Source organism: Dermacentor andersoni, chromosome 1, assembly GCF_023375885.2.
Source record: "Dermacentor andersoni chromosome 1, qqDerAnde1_hic_scaffold, whole genome shotgun sequence".
Taxonomy (NCBI): Eukaryota; Metazoa; Arthropoda; class Arachnida; order Ixodida; family Ixodidae; genus Dermacentor; species Dermacentor andersoni.
This window is the reverse complement of record NC_092814.1, coordinates 362,532,405-362,553,180: the sequence shown is the minus strand read 5'-3', so window position 1 is coordinate 362,553,180 and position 20,776 is coordinate 362,532,405. Positions and strand designations below refer to the sequence as shown.

The window sequence follows — 20,776 nt, the reverse complement described above, 5'->3', positions numbered from 1 at the left end:
AAAACTCATTCGATGCGCGCACTGGAAGGCAGGGCGGTAAAGTTGTATAGAAGGGATAAATTACGCACAAGATTCATCGTTACTGGATCCAGCATCCAGATCTCGATCAATGAAGGGTAGCGCTTCATTGCTGATGTGACTTAGAAAAGACGCGCCTGGTTGGCCCAAAGAAACGTTGACAAAACTCGCCCTTATGTGATTTCCGCGTATAATTTAATTAAGCGACGTCCTATGTAAGTGTTCGTCGCTCACCAACATCGGTTGAATTCGTTCGCCGTCATCTGGTGGAGTGTTCAGATGAGGAAACAAATGCTTCACGAGCCCCCGGGTTTCCGTACCTGAACATTCACATCCGAGAGGCAGACGCGCACGCTCTAGGTCTCAATTCTACTGCATATTTCCCGGCAAATTTGCTCAGGGTAATTCTCAATGTCGCGTCACCTGTCAGAGCTAGCTTGTCTTGTCAGCAAAATGACTCTTTACGATTGATTATTAATTTACAGTGAGATTTACATACAAAGTAATCATTAAATTACAAATTTACCAGAAATTTCATTGATTACAATTAATGACTATAATTAATTACTTCATTGTAACTAGTTACGTACAGGTCTGATGCAAATGCAGACAAAGTAAATGTCTGTTTTCTTGAGCTCCGTCGGCAGTGTTTTTAGTTGCGCGCCAGCTTTTCATTCATTTGATCGCGATTCAGACCGCGCTAATTCATTCTCTTTGGGACACGCTCTCAGCCACACGCCCGCCTGTGCGCGGGGACACAAACCAACTATATTGACCTTTCGCAACACATCAAGCACCGGCCAAACATTTCCAGCCTGTTTTCCGCTCGCTGATCTTCTTCATCCATGCCTGTCTCTTGATATGCTGAAGTTGTGGTCTCTCTGCTTAGAACGCTCATTCTTGCATACGCCGCTGCGCTTTCAACAGCCACTGCATATGCTGCGTCAACGCGCGTTCTCATACGTACACTGCACCCCAAGAGAAGTTTCCCATCGCTGATGGTATGCAAGAAGCATGCACTCCGGTAAATATTTTGAAAAGTCAAAGTATTACGCCAATAAAGAAGGTTGTTCAAGAAATGTAGTCTTCGCTGTTAATTAATTAAACCTACCTCTACGCATAGATCTCATTTACATGCACTTCGCTCATGCAAACTACCATGTCCACAGTTTTGTTTACAATTCGCAAGAATGAAAGCACAGGCACAATGTCGCTTCTTTAGTGGTATTGGAACCTGCGCCGTTTCGCGATCACCGAACGTCGGCTACTACAGCCCGTTTCTCCCTTTTGCGTCGATGGCTTCGGGAAGCACAGCCAGCGAAGCAAGCGGAACCTGTCTAGCCGGCAGGCTTCTGTATGCGTGCGTGTCTAGGAGGCCATGCTTTAGTTGGGATAGCTTTGTTCACTCCCGTGAGGTGGCGCTGCAACAGTTATCGTTCAACTTTAAAAAGATTATATTGTTGTTATTGCCATATGTTATGGTTGACTATTTGTTGCATTAGATAGCAACGGAAGCAAGCATTAAGCAGCCGTATAAATAATAAACATCAACGTATGAAGTATTTAAAAAAAAGAAAGAGAGAAAACACTACCCCTTTCTGAGATTCGAACGCCGGTCTATTGCGTGGGAAGCAGACCATAGAGAAAGAAATTCAACAAGAGGGGACACTCTTCAAAAAAAACACCCGCCGTGGTTGCTTAGTGGCTATGGTGTTAGGCTGCTGAGCACGAGGTCGCGGGATCGAATCCCGGCCACGGCGGCCGCATTTCGATGGGGGCGAAATGCGAAAACACCCGTGTACTTGAATTTAGGTGCACGTTAAAGAACCCCAGGTGGTCGAAATTTCCGGAGTCCTCCACTACGGCGTGCCTCATAATCAGAAAGTGGTTTTGGCACGTAAAACCCCATAATTTAATTTTTTTTTTCTCTTCAAAAACTGGCAACAGGAAACACGTCACGCCTAGTTTCAACTCCATCCGTTAGTTGACGCGAGCATCAGAAAAAAGAAGAATGTGAAATAAACTTACAGACAACGTTTTATTTTTTTTATTCTTTCCCACTACAAGTGAAAAAGTTTTGCGTGTAAATGAACTTATACTTTGCCACTTGTTGCGTTGCCTAGCAACAAGCTAGCGGCAGGCCAGACGCGCGTGCATACGTCATGCGCCAGACAAGCCGCAGGAGTGAGCGAGGCCGGCTGCGCATGTGAAGCTCGCGTGCTCGGCGGCCCGTCTCTTTTGGATGTAGCCCGTTTTTTGGGCTGCCGGCGTTCTTTTGTGTACCGTCTGCATTTCGACACGGCACAGCTGCACTACTCGACTACAGGAAGGTGAGGAATTTTGTTTGACAGTCTGCGACGCGCTTCAAGCACATTTAGGCTTACTGCACAAAACGGAACCTATATAGTGACGCAGTTAGCGAAAAACAGCTCCGCAGTCGAAGCCTAGTTAATTTGAGTTAATTATTCGTACTGGGAGATGTTTGCAACTCTTTCTATGAGCTCAAGCATAATTAAAACTTATTTTGGTAGTTTTTGGGCACGCTCGCCGCACCTGGCTTTGTGACGAAAAGCACCTTGGCCGTGTGACGCAGTTTCGCGTGTACTGAATCTTACCGGGACAAGTTTTGGCGCTTTCTCTGACCCCAGACATTATTGCAACTAATTTGGCTACTTTTTGGGGTACTTTTCAAGCACAGTGGCCGCGCTCGGCGTAGTGGCGCAGTTAGCGAGAAGCAGCTCGGCTGTGTGCCGCAGTTAGTTTCGCGTGTACTGAATCTTACTGGTAGAAGTTCGTGACGCATTCTCTGACCCGAAAAAGTATTGTAATTCATTTGGTAACTTTTCGGGATAGTTTGAGGCATGCGCGCCGCGCCTGGGGTTGTGAAGCTGGTAACAAAAAAGCAAGCCGGCCATAGTTAGTTTCGCGTGTGCTGAATTTTAGTGGGACAAGCTTGTGACGCATTTTATAGCCCTGCAACAACATATACCTTATTTCGGTACTCACGCTTGTCGAAAACGCGACGAGCGATTGCCGAGAGTGATAACACGGGAGTGTTGCTTGCGCCGGCAGGACGCGTAAAAGATAACACGGAGGAGCTCAATAACTTGACATTTATGTATTCTGAGCGACTGAAAACAGGTTTTGCACCCAGGAATCTGTCTTGAGTGCGACTAGAAGGCATTCTGCGAGCGTGTAACGTGGTCTGGCTGAGAGCCTGCGTTGTAGCCACCTCTGTGTACTTGGCGTAACATCGCGTCGACTGAGGCCAAGTTGTTTTGCAAACGCGCAGTCACCCGTGTATTTGTGCTCTTAAAGTGCAGGAAATAATGCCCGGGAAGGGAGGGATGCTTGAAAATCCGATGTTTTCTTCACATTTTATGGCATTGTTTGGGAGGAGTCTTTGCTGCGAGATGTACGTAAAAGTGAATTTATCTGTAATGCCGCTCATTCACCACTTACGCACGTTTCGCCTCTACACGCAATACTCCTGTTAGGTCAATATACCAAAATGATACATGCTTGTAATTTACTTTCTTTCAGCTGATAGCATCCGGTGGAGCTTCGTACGGCAACGACTGCTGCTTACCTGGTGCCACAACTTTGGATGAATGCAGAAGAAGCCTGGAACGAGCATTTATATAGAGCAAAATAAACATTTCATTATTTCAGAAGACGTCTTTCGTTTTCTTTATGAAATTGCACCTGACAGATTCGGCGCATTCTTGTAAAGGTCGTTCGCAATCATTTCTACTAAGTAATGAAACGATTCCACGCCAAGGCCACGCGGGGTTCAGCAGAAGCGAAAAAAAAAAATGCCGCGCCGAGAAGCGGAACCGGCGCGGCGTGTACCAACTGGTGTTCAAAACCGAAACCGGAAGGTGTTAATACCATCCGCTTGGTGTGCTACAGTCAATTCGGCCGCTGGGCTCTATGGGAGTGTCCGCACTTGCTGAAATTTCTTTCTCTGAGCAGACATTCTACCTCTGCACCACGCCGCGTGTGGATGGATGGATGGATGTTACGAGCGTCCCCTTTGAAACGGGGAGGTGGGTTCCGCCACCAAGCCCTTGCTACTATACTGCCTAATATCCTACCTGGGTTAAACAATGAAAAAAGTTAGTTAAATGTGGTTTAGTGGCTCAAAAGCGGCTAAGGCTACGTTGCGCCAAACACGAGGTGTTTTATAATACTGTTCAAGAGGAGAAAGGCTATGTTAGTCTATATTTTGTGTAAAAAGCCAGTCTCTTCTAGAAATTTGCGCAGGTCAGGTAATGGGATTATCGAATCATCTCCTAAAATCAAAGCAGGATGTAAAGGTATGTGCATTTGATATGGGTTGTGCAAAAAGTTTCGACTTTGTACTTCAACGTGTGTGCATGTGAGTAATATATGCATGACTGTTAGTTGTTCTTGGCATTTTTCACATGTTGGAATGTCTTCTTTTGTAAGTAGATAATTGTGTGTGAGGTGTGTGTGCCCAATGCGTAGTCGGCATAGAACTACTTCAAAGAAGCGCTCCTGATGGTTGCACGACTTCCACTCACCAAGTACCGGTTTAGTGAGATATAGCTTGTTTTCTCTACAATGGTCCCATTCGTGTTGCCACTTTGACGTTAAGGCCTCCCTAATGGCACGGATACTATCTTTATATGGAAGTGTTGTGTTTATTATGTCTTTGTATGCTGCCATCGATGCACATCTATCGGCTGCTTCGTTACCCGGTATCCAAACATGACTTGGTACCCAGCAGAAGCGGATTGATCTCCCGTATTTGTTAAGCGCGACCATGTTTAGTATGTCTCCTAACAGGGGTTCACACTCAGATTTCAGATTTAGAGCCTTCAGTGTACTTAAGGAATCAGTGTATATGACTGTGTTTTTGTGCTTGCCACTGATCTTTTTAACTGCAACCCATACAGCATAAACTTCAGCAGTGAAAACAGGCATGTTTTGGTAGACGAATACTTCTTTCCCAATTTTCTGTTACGGCCCCTACACCCACGTGTTCTTTTATTTTGGAGCCATCCGTGTAGAATTCCATGTGATTTTGATATTTGTCCTGAAGAGCACGGAATTCTTGTATGATATGTTCGTGTGGAGTGTCTTTTCTTTAAATGTGTTAATGTCCAGTCGCACAACTGTGTGAAATCGTACCACGGGGCCAACCGTTGTGGTTTCTTGGCAACCTGGAGGACTTCGTGGGGAATGTCATAATCCCGACAGTATTTCTCATACCGCAGGACAAGTGGCCTAATGATGTTCGGTTTATTTGTGTAATGTAAGCGTGAGTTGTAGTATATGTTGTAGCATATGTTGTAGCATAGCAAACGATGTTGTAGCATATGTGTTGCGGTTATGACTGAATTCTGAGTAGGTAAGAGAATGTGAGTAATGCTCTGCGCTGCTGTAATGAGGGTTCATTACACTCGACATATAAACTTTGAATAGGTGACGTTCTGTAGGCACCACTTGCCAGTCGCAATCCAAGGTTATGTACTGGATCAAGTAGTTGGATGTAGGACTGCCTGGCTGAGCCGTAAACCACGGAGCCGTAGTCTAAAAGGCTACGCACAAGAGAGTGGTAAATACGTAAAAGACAGGTTCGGTCGGAACCCCAGTGCTTATGAGATAAAACTTTTAGGATATTCAATGCTTTATTTGCCTTAATCTTTAGTGTTTTAATGTGGGCTAGGAAGTTCAGTTTTATGTCAAAGATTACTCCCAAGAATTTATATTCTTGTTTTACCGGCAGTGCGACATCATTCAATTTTAGAACCAGGTCTAAGTACAATCCTCGTTTTTGCGAGAATAGCGCTGTAACAGTTTTTTGAGTAGAGAAGCGGAAGCCATTTTTCTCAGCCCACTCGATTAGTTTATTAATTGTTATCTGGAGCTGTCTTTCACATGTTTGTAAGTTTGAGGCGCAGCACGCTATTTGCAGATCATCGACGTATATGGAGTGCATAACAGTGGGGGAATGACTTTGTTAACAGAGTTCATTTTTACTATAAAGAGTGTTGTGCTTAGTACGCATCCTTGTGGCACACCATTTTCCTGAATGAATACACGTGACAGCACCGTTCCTAAACGCACCTGGAATGTTCGGTCCGACATGAAATCGGCTAGACATTTCAGCATTCTACCTCGGATTACTAAATCTGCTAAGTCCCTTAAGATACCAAACCTCCATGTTGTGTCGTACGCTTTTTCAAGATCAAAGAAAACTGTGAGACAATATTGCTTGTGTAGAAAGGCCGCACGTATCTCGTCTTCTAGCCGGACTAGGTGGTCTATTGTGGAGCAACCTTTCTTGTATCCACACTGGTGGTTATCTAGCAGGTTCTCCGTTTCAAGGACGTATGTCAATCGTATGTTGATGATGGCTTCATAGGACTTTGCAAGACAACTTGTGAGTGCTATGGGTCTATAACTGGTTGCTGTTGTGGGAGGTTTTCCAGCTTTCAAGAAAGGGATAATAATGGCTTTCTTCCACTCTTTCGGCATTTTTCCCGTTTCCCAGATTATATTAAAAAAAAACAAAGCAAGGTTTCAACTGCTTTAGGGGATAGGTGAGCTAGCATTGCATAGTGTACCCTGTCCGGACCGGGTGCTGTTTTTTTGCCACTAGTAAGTACTCTGTTGATTTCTGGAAGTGTTAAAGCGGCATTATACAGTCTTTCTGAACTTCCTGTGGTCGGAAGCTTCAGTTTTTCTGCTAATTGCTTATGTTTTAGAAATGCAGCAGAGTAGTTTTCCGAGCTTGATATATCATGGAAATGTTGCCCTAATATGTCTGCTTCTTTTTCTAAATTTGTTTGTGTGCTTGGAGGTGAGAAGCGTAATCGCCTCTAAACTTGCGAACCTGATCCCACATTCGTTTGGATGTTATTGAGCTATTTATAGACGAGACATAATTTTTACAGGACTGTCTTTCGGCTTGTCTGCGTGTGTACCTGGCTTTCGCTTTTGCTTTTTTGAGAGTAGATTAGCTTGTGTTGGGTATCGCCGAAAGATACCCCACGCTTTGTTTTGTAGTTTTTTTTTTTTTTGCTTGCGTACATTCTTTTGTCCACCAGGGTTTTAAGTTTTTTCTTAGGAAGCCAGACGATTGCGATATTGTTTCTGCTACTGCAGCAAGTATGCAGGCGGTGATCTTATCATTCATTTCATCTATGGTTAGCTCATCTGATATGTTATCCAGAGTGGCCTTTTCGGTAAAAAGAGCCCAGTCTCCTAGATGGAGTTTCCAACGGTGTGGCCTCAGAGCGATGGTAGGAAAAGGAGATGTTCTTTTAATGATAGCAGGCATATGGTCACTACCGTAGGAGTTCTCAATAACATTCCACTGAAAATCGCCAAAAAGAGATGGAGAGCACAGTGCCAGATCTAAGCAACTCATAGCTCCTGTGCTTGTGGAGTAGTAAGTTGCCGCACCGGTGTTTAAAAGGCATATGTCATTTGTTAGGATAAAATCTTCAAGCGTTTGACCCCTGTTGTCAGTAGTTTTACTACCTCATAACGTGCTATGTGAATTAAAATCACCGCCTATTAAAAATGGTTCAGGTAGCTCGTTTAAAATTAACTCTAGGTCTAGATCATTCAGTTCCAGGAGGAGGTCCCCGCTAGAAATTTTGGAGGCTTTGTATGTCGGTCCGATTTTATCTTTCAGGGGAGGGGGAGGAGGGAAAGAGATAAGTAGAAGGCAGGGAGGTTAACCAGAATAACGTCCGGTTGGCTACCCTACACCGGGGGAATGGGAAAGGGGAAACAAAGATAACAGGGAGAGAGGAGGGAAGGAAAGAAGGATATTGCGGTGAATTCGCTGACGTGTGTGGTCCAACAGAAATTGCATTAAAAGTCATAGATGGTCGCACAAGCCCGTCGTCCTTAAGAAGCACAAAAGCGCCTTCACCGCTTTATGGGCCCACGGGCGATGGGGGCGGTGTTCCAGCAGCACCTGCACAGAAAGCGGTCGATTGTCCTGTTTTTAGACAGCTCTGGGAAGTCCTTGTCTCTCTGGGGTGTATCGTGGACAGTGGCACAGCAGGTGGTCGATGTTTTCTTCGGTGCCACAGACATCGCATGATGCACTGTCAGTCATTCCAATTAATGTAGAGTATGCCTTTGTCAAGGCAACTCCTAACCAAAGGCGACAGAGAAGCGTAGCTTCACGTCGAGGAAGTCCGATTGGAGGTCGGAGTTGCAGGGAAGGGTTTAGTCGATGTAGTCGTATAAGTCGTAAGTTTGGCGAGTTCCACTCGGTCAATGTGAAACTGCGTGCCAGGTGTGGAAGCTGCCTTGCGGCGTCTGTCCTCGAAAGCGGAATTGGAACGCTGTGCTCTTCTTGATGTGCTGTACGAGCAGCGTTATCGGCGGAATCATTGCACTGATTCCACAATGGCCAGGTACCCATTGAAAATACCTTTCAGGCATTTGACTACAAGGAATGGAGATGGCTTTCTTACTGGCATGTTGCTTTCGATGTGGTCTACATAGTACTTGGGGAAATACTGAGCATTGCTTCGAAAGGAGAATTGGAATGGTACTTCGGTGCGGCATCTTTTCAGACGCCGATCATAGACAACAGAGGCTTGCGCTGCCATAGGAAAATGTGTATGTTCGGCAACAGCGCCGACCGCCCACCACGGAGCCCAACGAGGGGACGCGGAAAAGCTTGTGTTCAAGCCTGCACGACGCCAGCCGTACGCCGTCACTACAACCAAATATGGTGTACCCAAGGTAGGATAGCCACACAAGGTTAACCCTTGCCGCCGTGCAGAAAGGAAGTAAATGGAAAAGAGAAGAAGACAGGAAAGATAAAAAAGTGAGAGATAAAGACGAAGGTTTGACGAGAGAGAGACAGGAAGATGCGACTGCCGATTTCCCCTGGGTGGGTCAGTCCGGGGGACTGACCCACCCAAAGAGGTGTGTTGCCTCCGCCGGGAGGCCTTAACGGTCCGAACACCCGGCATCGGCTCAACCCCCAGGATCCCCCTTTCCCCGGACACGGCCAAGCCGCGCACGGCTACACGCGGGAGGGTCCAACCCCCATGTGCTCGGGTACGTGGTGTCGCCACAAACGAAACGCCTGCTCACGCAGACGCCCCTGCGGGAAACAATGAAAAAAAGAAAAAAGGAACACTATGAACTACCACGCCCAAATTCTCTGATCCCCTATTGCGAACTGTGCTTTTGTACGTCTCCGTCTTTTGTGGCTTCCCTACTTCCACCAATCCTCCAATCGCCTCTTACTAATGTCTGTTGCGGACATGTTTGCTTTACCACTGCTCCCGCTAAACCCAAGGGCTTCAAGGAGGCCAGTGGTGCTTAAATCGACCGCTGGGTAGACGTCTTCACATTCTAATAAAACATGCTCCGTCGTTTCCCTAGCTTTACCGCAGCAAGCACATGCTTCTTCTTCCTCCTTATATCTCGCTTTATAGGTGCGTGTTCTAAGGCATCCCGATCTCGCTTTGAAAAGTAATGACCTTCCCTTTGCGTTATCATAAATGGTTTCTTTCCTGATTTCGTTTTCTCATCTTAAGTAGTTAGTTACTCATGGCAGGTTTCTTTTCCATTGCCGCCACCCATGAGATTAATTCAGCCTCTCTGACTTTCCGCTTGAGCTTCTTTGTTGCTGTGTTGCCCACCCTACAGGCCGCATACTTGTTGGTAAGCTTCCTAGTTCTTTTCCTCCACTGTGAATCAATGTTTTTCCTGTACAGATACCTGAACACTCTCCCAGCCCATTTACTTTCTTCCATATTCCTTAGCCGTTCTTCATACTCAATTTTACTGCGAGCTTCCCTCACTTCAAAACTAGTCCAGCCCATATCACCCTGCACAGCTTCATTTGTAGTTTTCCCGTGAGCGCCCAATGCGAGGCGACCCACTGACCTTTGGTTCCCGTCGAGTCCTGATTGTACCCCTGATTTAAAGCAAACAACCGCATTTCCATAAGTAAGTCCTGGAACCATTACACCTTTCCACATACCTCGGAGGACCTCGTACCTATTGTATCCCCATAGCGCTTTGTGCTTTATTATGGCTGCATTTCTCTTCCCCTTTACTGTTATGGTTTTTTCCTGTGTTTGCATATATCTATTGCCTTCGTTTATCTATATACCAAGGTATTTATATTCTGTTACCCGAGGTATTTCTTGGCCCTGTATCTCCACTGTCTGTTCACTGTTTTCATTGAATACGATAACACCTGATTTTCTAACACTAAATTTCAAACCAAAATTGTTGCCTTCCTGTCCACAGATATTAGCCAGACGTTGCAAATCACTTTGCGTGTTAGCTAGCAACACAATGTCGTCCGCATAAAATAAACCTGGGAGTTGCTGCTCTATTACTGTGCCCGCATGTTTGTATCGGAGATTAAACCCGATATTACTTTCTTCTAGCGCCCTCTCCATCCTCACCATGTACATCATAAACAGCAGCGGGGATAAAGGGCACCCCTGCCTCAGTCCCTTGTTGATATGAACTTTCTCCTCGCTCCTCATCCCTTCCCATTCAACGCAAACGGTATTTTCTAGGTATATCTCTCAAAAGCTGTAGACAATCGTTGCCTAAGCCTTCCCCATGCAGAATATCCCACAAAATGTTGCGGTCTACGTTGTCGTAGGCTCCTGTAATGTCTAAAGAGGCCACACACAACGCTCTGCTTTCTGCTTTTCATATTTCAATATACTGAGTAAGAACAAACAAGTTATCATCCAAACGCCTACCTATTCTGAAGCCATTCTGAAGCTCTCCCAAATTATTCTCTGCCTATGCTTGAAGTTTTAATTTGATTGCCTACATTGCTAGCCTGTGTATTACCGATGTAATGGTCAACGGTCTGTACGAGTGAATTCTGTCTTTTTCCCCCTTACCTTTATAAATTCATTCTACGTTGTCGCCAACTGTCTGGTATTCGTCTATCTTTTAAAGTTTTTTCCACTGCTTTCACCAGAGCTTCCTTACTTTTTGGTCCTAGTTCATTTATCAGCCTAACGGGAACCTCGTCAAGCCCTGTGGCTGTGCGCTTAGCAATTTTCTCTTCCGCTTTCTTCCAGTTTAAATTTGTCAGCACCAGCTCCTTTTCCACTTGGGTCTCCTTCATGCTCTTTTTTTCTTCAAATACAACCGCGTCATTGCCTTGGAAAGATTCGGCTGTTACGTTTTGGATGTAATTTATAGCCGCTTCTCCTTCCAGTCTGTTTTCATCTTCGTCTAGGATATATTGTATTGTCGACTTCCTGCCTAATAAGTTTATGTGATTCCAAAATATTCTAGGTGCGGCCTTCTTTTTCTCACGTATTTCTGACAACGAACGTTCACTTTCACTTTTTAATTTTGCTTGCACCAGTATTCGAACCATAGACTTTCTCCCGGTATATTTCCCATTTACTGGTTACTTCATCCTGTGGCAACAGCGCCTTCTTTGCCTGCCTGTGCTCTCGAGATGCTTTCTGTCGTTCGGCGATCGCTTCTCGTATCTCCTTGTTCCACCAGCTTTTTGGTTTCTTTTTTCTTTTCGAACGAACATGTTGTTTGTCTTTCCATATTTCTGTCGTTATGACACTTAGAAGCTCACCATATCACCACCTTCTTTACCTTCTTTACTTGGCCATTTGCCAAGTTCTTCCTCAACTATAGTGTCGATATTTCCTATTTGTTCAGCGTTCAAATTTGGACTTGCCATTTTGCTCACCTTGCTCTCTTTCCCAACTACTTATCCGATTTTCAAAATGATGCGTTTATGGTCACTCCCTATGCTGCTAAACCCTTCCTCATTGATGACCATTTCTCTCAACTTATCATGAATTCCTTCTGTCATCAGACAGTAATCAATGGTCGATTGCCGGTTTCCCACTTCACACGTGATCTGTCCTTCACACTTAGGCCCTGTATTCACGATCACGAGGTTATGTTGTTCTCAAAGGTCTAGCTTTGACTTCCCGTTATTGTCGGTATAGCCATCTAAATCCTGTATGTGGGGATTCATGTCACCTAATAGGACAATTTCAGCACCATTCCCGAAACCCTTAATATCAGCGCTTATGCATTCCACTAACTCTTTATTCTTCTCTGTGCAATTTTTTCCGGTCCACAAATACGTAACGCCCAGCCAAGTTTCTTTCCCAATCATTGTACCTGATAACCAAAGATGCTCTTGACATTGTGAATTCACTCTTTTTCATTTGGCTCCCTGATGGATGAGCGTTCCGACTCCCCCTCCCTTTCTTTCCGACTTAGTTCTGTTGCACCCTTCCCAAACATAATTCTCAATAACTGGCGGCTCTTCTGAGTCTCTAAGGTGCGTTTCTGTAACCGCATACACCCCTATTTGTTCTCTATGTAACTGCTCCTCAATCTCTGCCCACTTTTCCTTTCTTCTGCCACCCTGCATGTTTATGTAGCCTATTGCATGGCGAGCTCTTTTTCTTGCTTTCCTCATTTTTCTGTTATCGACGGCGACGCTTTTCTGATATTCCCCTAGGGGACCTTCTTCATTACTGTCTACTCTGACCTCCTGAGCGCCCGCGGGCCCCCTAAAAAAGCAACAGCGCGACCACCAAGTCGCCAGCCCACTTCTCGCGCTAGCCTGTAATTGAAGTGGATCCCGTCTCGTTTAAAACCACCACAACTTCTCACTTCCCTGTTTACTTCGACAGCCTCGAAGCCTTTCTCTCGGCTCATTTTCCATATTGCCTCATTAGCAGCCACTACGGCTCTTTGTACGTGACTGTCATGCACAGGCACCTCCGGCACCGTGCACACCACGATCTGCACCTGAGGGACGACTTGCTTGCGCAAGTCGTCCACCCTCTTCGCCAAGCGCTGGGCTAGTCCTGGCCCTTTCCTGTTTAGGACGTCATTTAGCCCACCTGCTACTTTGAGAAGGTTGCGCACGTGGGCATTTTCCGCGAGCTTTTCTTTTGCTCGCTTCATGACAGAACCCAGTGTCCGCCCTGGAAATGTCCCTACCGCCACTCTTTTGTCGCCTTTCACCCTCTCCACAATTGCTTTTGAGCACCCAGCCAGGTTTGAGTCGCCAGCGATAATCACCCTTTCACTCTCTCCTACCTCTCCCTGCTTCCCTTTGTCATTTTCCGCGTGATTCGGACTCGACAAGGGGCATTGTCCTCTGGGCTCCTGCTTTTTCTGCCTGGCGGCCTCAAGGTAGGTGCCGCTCTTTCCAGCTAACCCTTCATCACCCAGCATGCGTTCCACGTATTTCGCTGACCCTCCCTCGCCTGTCGCGTCGGGGGTCTGCGTTCCATTGTCACGCACATTCTCGGTCACAATGGCGGCCCTGTTCAGCTTTTCCTCGGCTGCTTCAAGTCTCTTTTCAACTACCTTCCGTGCATCACGCTCCCCGTTTAGCTCATTTTTGAGCTCTTGCACCTGTTTGAGAAGCTCTTCCTGTTTCAAAAACAATCAATGCCGCGGAGACCGAAGGTATGACACGCTCTCGCACGCGCTCAACCACGCGGCCACGCTCTCACTTTTCTACCAAAACACGCACAGTAAAATCACTAATAGCTATTTGTCTTGCCACTCCCAAGCTACCAGTTAAAGACTACAAACACTCAACGTGCCACCCGGCTGCACGTGTTGGAGCACGTGGCACGAAAGGACGCTCTAACCATCCTGCAAAACAAATGTACACGAAGGACACCCGCGCACCCGAAATACGAGAGACAAAAAAAAACGAAGGAAAAAGAAAGCCACCCAATTACTATTTAGAGACAAAAAACCAGCAAATAAAAAACAGAAGCAAGCTCAAAGCATGCACAAAAACTTATGATTTTGCCGCCTCCACGGAGCCCCGAAAAGCACGTCCATTCGCCACAGATCCAAACAAGACCACCCGTGAGTGCTACCGATCGCAGCGCCCCCAGCGGCGTTACGGTCGTTTGGCTTCACTTTTGGAACCTCGTTCGGGCACTCTCCAATTCTAGGTCAGAAGCTGGAGCAATGCCTCCTTTACTAGATGCCAGCCGCGTTGTCCGGTAAAGTCGGTTCCGGGACCTCTCGCTTTTCTCTCCACCGTGAAAAGGCAACGAGCGCCGCTTGTGGCCGACGTCTGCAACCTAGATCACGTGCTGCGGCCTCTGAGATTACCATGGCATCTGTTGCCATCTCGGAGGCAGCAGGCGCGGCGCGCGGCGGCACGGTTGCGGAGCAGACGACGTCGGCTGCGGGTAGCGCGTTGCGCGGAGGCGCAAACGACAGGCTATGCTACATTTTTTTGTTTGAATGTTTGAATAAAGAAATCAAATCTCGATGTGTGTTAAGAAATGCCATGAAACGTGTTTTTAAGCTTTCGAGAGTGGATTACACAGTTCTTAAACGCTCTTTACCAGTGTTGCGACAACAGTTGTAGTTAGCAGACGTGTTGCTTTGCATCAGTTTGTTTGTGAAGGATTTCGAGTTGACAGACGTACTTAATCGCAGGATTTGTTTAGGTGAATGCCGGCTCTTTGCGCTCGCAGTTCCTGCGCCTCTTATCTGTCATTTATCCATCAATTTAACCCTCTACTGCACCTTGTTGCATATATGCAACATACCGATAAACGGCCATAATAACAAAATCTAAGTTCAGTTGGTTCTTCCTGTACATGGTGTTGCATTTCTGCAACAATAGTTTGAAAAAGGCACCTTCATTCTCTGCCCTCTGTGTTCATTCTGCGCAACTATTGCCAAACAAACATGGTGGACGCTGCTCGCGTCAGCACGTAGCTATACAGATAAGTTTTGACAGTTATAAATGCCTTTCTCAACGGAATAACCTGTTAAAAAAAATGTTAAGCTGTGTAATACATCCTCCTAATCGTTTAGATGGCAAAAAACATTTTTTTCTCGCAATAGTTTGCTTCTCACGACGGAAAGTTACTACGTTGCGTATTTGCAACAACGTGCTCACTGGGTTTGTTTTTTGTTCTCAAACTAGAAATGGACCCTAAACGCTTTTATTGCCGAGCAATTCCGTCAGATAGCCAAGACAATGAACTTTCCGGGTGTGACGACGACCCCGAGTGCAAGTCTGTTTAGATTTATCGTGTGTGAAATGTGTTATCTGGTGGAATGCCCGAATTTTTTTATCAGGGTGTGTGTGTGCGCGCGCTGCTGTTTCGCATCGTTACGGCTTCACCCTTATATCTGTGCTCCTGCGTTTTAAATTTTTGGTTATAACCCGAAGACACCGTGCATAGTGGTTCCGTCTTTCAATATACAGAGGCACCTTGTTTTCTCTATCTGCATTTCGCTTTGTTTTATCGCCTATTTTATTCCCTGTATATCGCTGTCTGTTTGGGCTGCAGATGTTCAACCTGATCTCGAAAAGCTAAGTGACAGCACAAGCGAGTCGAGTGCATGCTCCGATGAGGACGAAGGTACAGCAAATGGCACAACACCTGACCACCGCTTTATACAAGCTAAGAGAAGGATCATTTGGAAGAAGGCGAATCTAGTGAGAGATCCGGAGACAGTTCAGTTCTCCGGACAAAGTGAACTCCAAGAGTACATTTCACAACTAGAGACACCATTCCAATACTTCAAGTTTCTCTTCCACGGCTCGCTGATTTAGCTATTTGCAGATCAGAGCAATTTGTATGCGCTTCAGAAAGACGTGAGTCAGGCCCTTTGTACCACCGCAGAAGATATGGAAGTGCTTATTGGGACGTGCCGCATGTGGATGTCGATCACTCAAATGAGGAACTCGAGGTGCTACTGGAGTTTAGAAACCAGGGTTAGCCAAGTGGCTGAAAACTTTCCTGTGGGTCGCTTTGAAAAACTGAAGCATAACACCCACTTCATTGACAATAGTACTCCCGGCCCAAAGGACGCGCGAGTAAGAGATCGGCTTACGAAAATGCGTCCTCTCATTGATACCATCAATGATCAGTTGTCGCTTGTGCCTCTTGAAGAGAATCTGTCTATTGATGAACAGATCATACCCTTCAAAGGTAGAAGCTCCCTCAAGCAGTACTGTCCCAAGAAGCCCCAAAGATGGGATTACAATGTTTTCGTGCTCTCCGGTGTAAGCGGCTTCTCCTACAAATTGGAGGTGTATACCAGAAAGGAGAACTCGGCGCAAGAACGTTTAGGAGAGCCTGACCATGGAGCGAGTGAAAATGTTGTTGTTCGCTTGAGTAGAATTATTCCGAGAGGCGTACACCACAAAGTGTACTTCGACAACTATTTCAACTCGCACATGTACCCGACTGACACGTGGTCATACCATTCCTGAGCTTGCGCAGATGAGTTTTGTGTCTTCTTTCTTTTTTCGCCTCAGTGCTCCCTTCAGTTCATAGTGGGCGTTCGTGTTGTCCACTTCTCTACTCTTGTGTCCTGTCTGCACGCCTCACCTCTTTTTTGCATAATGAATCATTACCAACTAGCTCAGCTTTCTGTCGTTCTAATATTTCAACTGCCCAAGTTTGCAGGTGTACCTAGAAAAAGACTCTGTACACTGCATTGGTACTGTGCGGACAAACCGGGTCCCTGCAGTGAGCCTCCCTAGCGAGCAGGAAATAAAAAAAAAAAAGGAAGAGGACATCTTGAAGAGAGGGTTGCAGTTGTGGATGGAATTGAACTGTCATGCACAAGGTAGCAAGATACCCGAGCAGTGACTTTGCTCTCCTCCTTTGTTGGAACACAGCCTGCTACAAGTGCATCAAGGTATAATCGTCAAAAAAAAGTGCAGAGTGAGATACCATGCCCTGCAGTGATCACCATCTACAGCAAGAACATGGCAGGCGTCGACATTTTGAACTCCGTCATCTCCATTTACCGTCCCGACCTTAAGTCGAAAAGATATTATTTTTGTGTTTTTCTGCACATCCTTGACTTGACAGCTGTAAATGCTTGGTGGCTTTACAAGAGGAACATCACGAAAAAACGCGATCAGTACACTGAAAGGCTACTTCCGTTGGCTGAGTTCAGGATGGACCTGGCTGCATCACTCCGTAAGGCTGGGAAGACGGCGCTGAAAAAGCGAGGAAGGCCTAGCAATGAGTCAATAGAACAAGCCTGTGATGAGAAGAAAAAAAGGGACCATCAACTCCAACTCAGGATGTCAGGCTAGATCATGTATTATTTCTCATCTACGAAGCTTTGCTTCAGTGCTCATTATTTTCATTTCTTTCCTCAGGTTAGTCACTGGGTTCTTTGGAGCAAGAAGCGGCAGCGCTGCCAGCTTCCTGGCTGCACAGGAATCTCCATGAGCTACTGCGTTAAGTGTGGAGTGCATTTCTGTTCCACAAACAAGAGCAATTGCTTTTTTGTGTACCACACTACAAAATGAGTCCACCGTTTCTCATTACTTACCGATTACTGCTCAAGGTATAGAACCAACCTTTTCAAGCAAGCAAGTGAAAAAGGCTTCTATTGTACGATGTCTTCCCCCTTGCTGACTGTCATGTAAATAAATGTTAGTTTGAAACACAATAACCCGGGCTTTCCTCAACTTTTTCTTTATGTGCACGTTGTTGCAAATATGCAACGTACCCTTTTTCTGCTAATACAAACTGTAAAAGTCCACTGAAGGTATTTTTTTTTTGTTAGTACAGCTATTGTTATGGTTCCCTGCAACGACATTAATAATTTTATGGCAAAAGAAAAAATTGTGCAGTAAAGGGTTAAGACCTCCTAAATGTGAATCCTTCTACCCGTGGTGTCCAACAAAGACTGCAGTCGTCATGCCTTATTGCTGTGTACCGCAATGTAAGTCAAGCACTCAATGCCGACGTCCCAGCGTATCGTTTCATGAAATACCGGTCGACAGCAGTTTGCGTGAAAGATGGCTTGAGGCTATCCCTAGGGAGAACTGGATGCCCACACTAACTTCAATCTGCTCGGTAGTTTGCAGTTTGCACTTTCGGGAGTGCGATTTCAGAGAAAGTTGCAAAATAAGACGTCGACTTAAGCCTGGAGCGGCCCCCAGCTTGGTCAGCGAGCGCTTTTCGCGAGAGCCAGACGCCGGGTGTGCCATAGCGGAAAAACGGAAGCGGGATTTGTCGCCCACAGGCGCGTGGCTGCGTGCTGTCTTCTCAAAGCAAAGTACTTGGCTCGCAGCCACACGATGAACAGTCAGCCGAGACAAACTTCAACGAGGACCCTTCTGGAACTGCCACAGAATTTTGCCCAATAACTGTTCCCGGCTGCAGTTTGGAACTTGTCCAGCGAAACCAAGAACGACCCGCTATGAGCAACTTTTTGTTTGGCGTGGCAGCCAGTAAAGATACGCTAAACGAGGATTCGGCGCCTAATCGGGGCCCTGGCTGTACTATTCCGATTGGTTCCTTGCCATCTGGTGGCTTGCAAGTTAACTCAGAAAACAATGGAGCGCATTTTTCAGAGCCTGCTACAGGGGAGGAGAATGACGCACAAACAGAAGACCAAAGCGCTCTAACAGATTCAGGGAAGTTTGCATCTAAGAAGAAAAGGCAACCAACAAAGGCTTTGCGCTTGTTCAAGACGCAAACAAAATGGAGCTCAAACACGTCAAGCGTGTTTGTAGAAAGAAAGCGATGGCGACGAAAAGAACGTGCGCTGCGAGCAGAAAATGATAAACTGCGCAGAACTGTAGACGCCTACAAAGAAGAGCTTCAAAAATTGAAAGAAGAGTGCTACGTCTCTGCATTTCTGGAAGTTGTGGCTGACGCCGAGGAGGGGACGGCAAAAGCAGTGCTGCTCCTCGACCAAGTAAAAAATTATAAAAACACCACGCTGATCGGAAGTAACAATCAGGCATGGCATCGTAATGCGACACCTGTCGACAAAAGCCTACGAATACTTGAGGTGCGAAGAGCTTCTCAAGCTACCTTGCAGAACAACGCTACAAAAATACTTCGGTACTACATCCGGCGAAGTTGGTTTCAGCGAGTTGGTTCGCACCCGCCTGGAAGCGGAGCTTGAGAATCTGGACACACCACAGTCAAAAGTATGTAGCCGCGTTGTTGACGAGATAAGAAATAAACAAAAGCTGCTCTACCACAAGCAAATGGACGCGTTCATTGGTGATGTCGACCCAGGTTCTGACCTCGAGTACCTTGCTCCTGCAGCTGAAGCTTAACATCTGGCGAATTCACTGCTGTGTTTTCTCCTTTGTGGCCTGCAAGCAAGATGTACGATCCCTGTTATTTCTTCAACAAAGGTTGCACTGGAGACCAGCTCGCCGAGGTCATTCGCCACGTCGTCATCAATACAGCCAGCATTGGCTTTGACATCATCAGAGTTGTAACCGACAACCACAATATCAACGTAACTGCTATGGAAATTCTGAGTGGCGGAGAAGCAAAAACACGGGCACCGCATCCGGCACATCCATCAATGGATGTATTTTTCGCATTCGATCAGAGCCACGTTATAAAGAACATCAGGTCTCAATTCCTGGCCAAGGAATTTGGTGAAAACAAGGAAATTTCATCAAAGTACATCAAAATGCTCTACAAGATGCAGAGACAATTAACAGTGCGGCCAATCAGGTTCCTTACAAGGAAGCACGTTTTCCCGTCGAATATTGAAAAAAAATGAATGTGAAGACGGCCGTGCAGTTATTTTTCCTGCAGTAACTGCAGCACTCAAATACCTCCGGGATCAGGCAGGTCACAGCTGCGATATTGAATTTGCATCTGTCGGGCCGACTGTTCAGTTCATGGAAGCCTTCCACAAGTGATCAACATGCATGGATGTGAGCAATCTTCAGCAGCACATCCATCGCAATGACGAAGATGCTCGTCAGTTTTCTGAAATTGATGACCCAAGGCTGCATTGGCTTGAGGGCGAGTTCCTTTCTTACATTGAGCAGCTGAAAACTAAAAGCCGTGCGGTAAACTTCCTGAGCAAGGAAACGCACCATGCGCTCGTCTTTACAACGATGTCAAACGTGGAATCGATTAGGTTCCTTCTTTCTCACAAGAAATTTAAGTTTGTGCTTACGCGCACGTTTTCAAGTGACCCCATAGCGGCCATGTTTGGATTTCTGCGGCGTAGCTCCGGCTGCAACGATGCCCTGGATGTAAAAAGCGCAGTGTGCGGAATAGAAACGATGCTCAAGACCGGCATCGTTGCCTCCTCCGCCCAAAGCAACGTGAGACGCTCGACATCGTTTTCGTCGACACAGCTTCTACCAGTATGCCAGACTCCCACAAAGACCACGAGTACTGCAGAAAGGGTTTTAGACGCGGCGGTGAATAGCCTAAAAGAACAATGCCTCTCAGACACGCCATGTGCGTCAAATCCAGATGTCGCCAGCGTGGCGATGGTCGGAGGATTCATTGTGAGGGCGGCAAGCGAAAACTTGCCCTGCGCCGAATGCGTTGCAATGCTGCAAGAAACCAAAGCAAACACTCCCCTCCTTGGCCTTATCGCACATCAAGATCGCGGGGGGCTCATGTATCCAAGCCAAGAACTCGTGAGACTTCTAATATGCCTCAGGAAATATGTCGACAGCGTGCTCCCGCATAGAAAATCATTCTCAAAACCACTCAAGGTTTGCGTGGAAAGGAGTGTCGAACTCCTCGTGGGACTACCACTTCTGCGATGCGGCAACACAGATACCGTTCACCGCAGAAGGCTTCTGCATCTCATAACTACGAAGTTCATCAAGCCACTTTTCAGTAACTATGCACTTGGAACAACCGACAGGCCTGCCACTGTCAAGCTGCTGGAGCGGAAACCTATTTCACGAAAAGTTATTAAAATGTAGACTGAAATGTCTACGCGTTTTGCCGCTGCAGTGATAATTCTCGCG

At 46.3% G+C, this 20,776-nt stretch overlaps 1 long non-coding RNA gene and 1 pseudogene across 1 annotated transcript; both read left to right on the top strand.

Annotated features, from left to right (window-relative positions):
- The first annotated feature begins 2,202 nt into the window (after positions 1–2,202).
- On the top strand, positions 2,203–3,692 carry LOC129381216 (uncharacterized). The gene is made up of 2 exons (XR_008609424.2): positions 2,203–2,348; positions 3,562–3,692. It is a non-coding gene; the product is annotated as an uncharacterized lncRNA (long non-coding RNA).
- Positions 3,693–16,431: 12,739 nt separating this feature from the next.
- On the top strand, positions 16,432–17,384 carry LOC126516852 (uncharacterized; annotated as a pseudogene).
- Positions 17,385–20,776: the final 3,392 nt, after the last annotated feature.